This window comes from Protomyctophum parallelum (assembly GCF_964188405.1).
Source record: "Protomyctophum parallelum genome assembly, chromosome: 23".
In the NCBI taxonomy this organism is placed as follows: domain Eukaryota; kingdom Metazoa; phylum Chordata; class Actinopteri; order Myctophiformes; family Myctophidae; genus Protomyctophum; species Protomyctophum parallelum.
Window position 1 is genome coordinate 27,446,109 of NC_139715.1, and position 4,854 is coordinate 27,450,962.

The 4,854-nt window shown below is 44.5% G+C and overlaps 1 protein-coding gene across 1 annotated transcript in view; it reads left to right on the plus strand.

Annotated features, from left to right (window-relative positions):
• Positions 1-4,089: 4,089 nt before the first annotated feature.
• Positions 4,090-4,854, plus strand: part of LOC310853979 (tensin-1-like) — a 128,707-nt gene continuing 127,942 nt past the window's right edge. The window contains exon 1 of the mRNA XM_083758454.1: positions 4,090-4,151. The gene's annotated coding sequence lies outside the window, so the exon portion shown is untranslated. The remainder of the gene's footprint in view (positions 4,152-4,854) is intronic.

Sequence of the window (4,854 nt, forward strand, 5' to 3'; positions counted from 1 at the left end):
GTATGCGTTGGCTGTCATGTGGACACTATAGGCCTATAGTGGTGCTGCAGATCGGTGTTGTTTTTGACAGAAAAAAATAAAAAAGTTTTCATTTTCTTTGTCACATTTTAGTCACCTAGAATGTTTTAGTGTTAGTCTAGTTTCAGTCGACTAAATATCATATGATTTTAGTCGACTGAATCTACAGTTGATTTAGTCGACTAAAATGTATTTTGGCGGGTCTTGATGGCTGATCTTACACTTGCTCAAAATAGCCGATCTACAAACACTTGTAGATCTGCTATTTTCAGCATGCAACCAAGTGTAAAATTACTTATACTGGATGTCTCGTCCACTAGTCCCTTCCTAACATTTTAGTCTAGTTTTTATGTTGACGAAATTGTCAGTATATTTTGTCATAGTTTTAGTCATCATAGCTTAGTTTTCATTTAGTTTGTCAGTGGAAAAAGGTAGTTGACGAACATTTTTCGTTGCAGAGACGATGTTGATTTCATCGACTAAAACCATGACGAAAAATGTTTTATCGACTAACTTTTTTCACTGAGGAAAACTAAATTAAAAACTAAATAGAAACTACGACGGCTAAAACTAAGACTAAGACTAAATATACTGACAATTTCAACAAAAAAACTAGACTAAAATGTCAGGGAGGGACTAGTGGCTTCTGAGCTGCCCACAGCCCTCCTATGAGACACAGAGTCTCATTAACATTAGTGGGGAGTGGGGACCAATTATTCGAAGATAGGTTGAAAAGTGGTGAAGTGGTCCTTTTTAAGAGAAAAAGGCTGCTATTTTAAAAGGGTTGGGAAGTAAGGGTGGGGGAGTAAGAATGTGATAGGATGGCACACACACACACACACACACACACACACACACACACACACACACCAAGCCAAGTTCCCAACATACCTCAGCAGCCCTCACAGAGGTAACTCTGTATTACTCAATGCAAATTAATTTCTATTACTATACTTGCGAGGAAATCAAATTGCCATTTTTAACTCTAACCCCGAAAGCCAAAAATACAGAAAAGTCAGGCATAATTGTACTGTATAACTCCAATCCTAACCGCTATAGCATGTCAAACTGAAACTGAGTTTACTAGTTGTAAACTATTGTGAGGACCAGGAAAATGGTCCTCACAATGTCCCTTTGTAATATCCTGCCATATACTTGTGGGGAAATTTGGCCCTCAAAGGTATAGTAATACAAGTGTGTATACACACACACACACACACACACACACACACACACACACACACACACACACACACACACACACACACACAGGAGTCCAAGGCAGCCAAGACCCCAGCATACCTCAGCAACCCTCACAGAGGTAACTCTGTTTCCCTGGCGCAAACACGTCAACATCAAAGGGCCCATCACAGACGAATCTCCATGGTGACGCTCTCCCTTTCGCTGGCGTTGCCGTGTAGCTCAGCTAGCTGTAGCTAGCCTATATAGCCTAGACACATGGGTGGAGGAGCGGGGGATCTACAAGCTCATAGCGCAACACCGAGTGGCGCGCTACGAGCTTGTAGGTCTGCTATTTTCGAAAAATTGAAGAACGACTGACATATAGAAACATAGCTTTTTCAGAAAACTGTCAGGATTTAGAAGACATTTTATAAATTTCGACATCAGGCCTAAATGGGTGTAAACGTACTTAGTACATGCCATATGGGCAGAGCCGTAGAGTAAGACAGAGTCCTGACAACTCCGTTCACTTCATGGGGCTTCAGTCCAATGGCGGCTCTCCTACATTGACTTCTATTGGTCACTTCATGGGGCTTCAGTCCAATGGCGGCTCTCCTACATTGACTTCTGTTGGCGAAAAGCATTGGACTCAAGCAACAGCCCAGCTTTTATGATCTTAGTTAAATCCCTTTATTTTAGATTGTTCTTTTTAGTAATAATACAACATAAACATTACAGAGACTTTCTTTTTTTAAAGACTTTAAAACAGTCGACATGTTGCACACATGCCTAAAATGTCTCTTATTTGCGCCGCCCTGGTTGAAAACAATGTATTTCAGACTCCAGCTTGTCCCAGTTCAGGGCTGCATGAGCGGCGCTCGAGCGCTCGGTTTTCTGCCCCCTCAATGTCGTAACTCTGTCTTACTCTAAGGCTCTGCATACGGGGGGCTAGAGCGGCGCAGTCCCTCCCCCTTTCAGAACAACGAGTGGCCCAGGAAATGAATCCCAATGCATTTTTCCCATAGGCATTTCTTAATTTCTTTATTTAAAGACCTTTTAAGCGTCGTACGAAGCCAGCTCTTGTCGTGACAAATCATGACAACAAACACAATTTTTCGGGCCAAACAAATAATTCGAAAGTAGAAAGAAAACGGCAGGTTACAACACTTTTTTATTGTTGTTTTTCTTCTTTGTAATTATTTGTTTGGTCCAAAATATTGTGTGTGTGTTGTCATGATTTGTCACGACAAGAGTTGGCTTCGTACGACGCTTAAAAGGTCTTTAAATAAATACTTTTTGAAATGTCTGTGAGGACAAATGCATTGGGATTCATTTCCTGGGCCTGGCGTCGTCATGAAAGGGGGAGGGACTGCGACGCTCTATTGGGGGGGTGTGTGTGTGTGTGTGTGTGTGGGGGGGGGGGGGGGGGGGGTAGGGTGCTAGTCGATGACTGTTGAGACAATCTGTGTAACCCTGGTCCGAGGTTCACCTTCAGTACGAAACAGGATCTCAGGGTCCGAGACCCCAACCAAGAACCATGACAAATAAATCCCGCTGGCCTTCTCAAACATTTCTCTAAACCACAAGTCTCATGGCTTTCTTAAAAGTTTCTGGGGAATAAAAAAAAAGAAAAGCATTTAAATATGAAAGATTATTATTATTATTTTTTAAATAATAAAATGTCTTGACAGTTTGGGCAAGAGTTTTGGATGGTTATTAAAGAAAACAGTTTTGGGAAATAGTTTGAGAAACAGTATTTTTATTTGGGGAGCTGGGAGCGGCGCTCGGTGACTTAACGGAAGAGACATTTTTATTGTCACTGCGTGGCAGATTAACGAGAAGACCGCGGGACGCAGTGACAGCATGACACGGTTAACATATTTTCATTCTTTACACATCTCTGGTCATAATTTTAGAAAAAGAAAAGAAAATGCATAACAAGTGGAGTTTCTCCGGTGGGCATTTTTAGTGTGCGTGCGTGTGTGTGTGTGTGTGCAGTATAGAGTCACAAACTGTGTGTTGCTTTCACAGGACCCTCACACAGGTCAATGCATCCACTTTCAGAGTTGATACAAAACTCAGGATTTGACTGTAAAGGGGTTTCAATCTGTCAACTTAAAATCAACCAAGAAAAACCAAGTCAGTCTGATGGAGGGCACCCCCCCCCCCCCCCCTTCCTCTCTCCGTTTCTCACTCTCTCTACTTTAAGTAGCTCTCGCACGGCACACAGCACACACACACGCACACAGCACACACTGTGTTTTAAATCTCCATCAGGCACGTCAACGGCTACAGAGACGAGGAAAGACTGAGGAGGAGAGGGAAATAGACAGAGCGGGTTAGTTAGAGGCAGGAGTACAGGAGAGATACAGTTACTGTCTGTCTGACTCTCTCTCTCTCTCTCTCTCTCTCTCGGTACGGGCACCGCGAGGCGCTCCAAGCCGCTATCTTGGCCTTATATAGCGCGTTTCAAAAACTTCTTGGCACTTTTGACGGGGGCGGAGGGGGGAGAGAAAAGTGAGTTCTGCTCACGTCCCGAGGCATCTGACACCCGCGCACACACACACACACACACACACACACACACATGCAGGCTCTCACACACATGCAGGCTCTCACACACACTTACACACGCACACACACACACACACACACATTCGCTGGGACTGTGGGACGGCTGAAGGGGCCGTCAGGCACGCGTTTGGGATTACTGCTGTTGTTTTGAACGAGAAGAAGGGGGAGAGTATCTCTCTCTCTCTCTCTCTCTCTCTCGCTGGTCATTCTGAGTGTGGAGGAAGGGGGGAGGAGGAGGGGGTTGTGGGGTCCTGCGCTGCAGACAGAATGCAGTGGTAGAGAGCAGGCGCACAGAGAGGGAGAGAGGAGAGCGAGCGAGGACGTACGTGCGAACCATCGACACAGAGCCACCGAGCGGCCGGCGTGCAGTCAGTCAGGTAAGAGATGCCTGGCTGTCTGACGGGCAGACCGCCGGGGAAACTTCAGAACACGCTCAGCCAAAAGAACCTTGATTTATAGGGTCTATATACAGTATATATATATATTTTTAGTATGCTTCCAGAGTTCTATTAACACAAGGATTTTGCTGTGTATATACGACGTGTTCGTCTGCATTTGTAAGCAGCTGTTGTGTATGATAACTAGATTATATGACAAACCATATAGTGTTTGTATACCGTGATTCCTCACACCCAACAGTGACATCTGTTTCTTTTGTTTGTACGATTTTTATATTGGCATATACCGTACATACATGTATACTGTTGGTCACACATACATACACTGTTGTTGACTGTTTTCATTCATGTATACAGGGTATGTTGGAGAAAAAGGGGAATTATAACATTATCTGCGTTTTTAGTTTATCTCTATACGTTTCTCCCCACCGCTGTTTTCCTTCCCATGATGCCCGGCATGTATACTCCCGTCCCACGGTCCATGTATACTCCCGTCCCACGGTCCTGGGAACGTCGCTCCCATGGGAACGGAACCGCTGGGAGGGAAGGGAGGGAGGGAGGGAGGGGTTCATTTGAGTTGCTTCTCCAGACTCCAGCCTTTCATGACCAGACTTATGGTGATTTGTGGCATCGGACACACCGGTCAATGCAATGAAATGAATACACACACACAGACACAGAG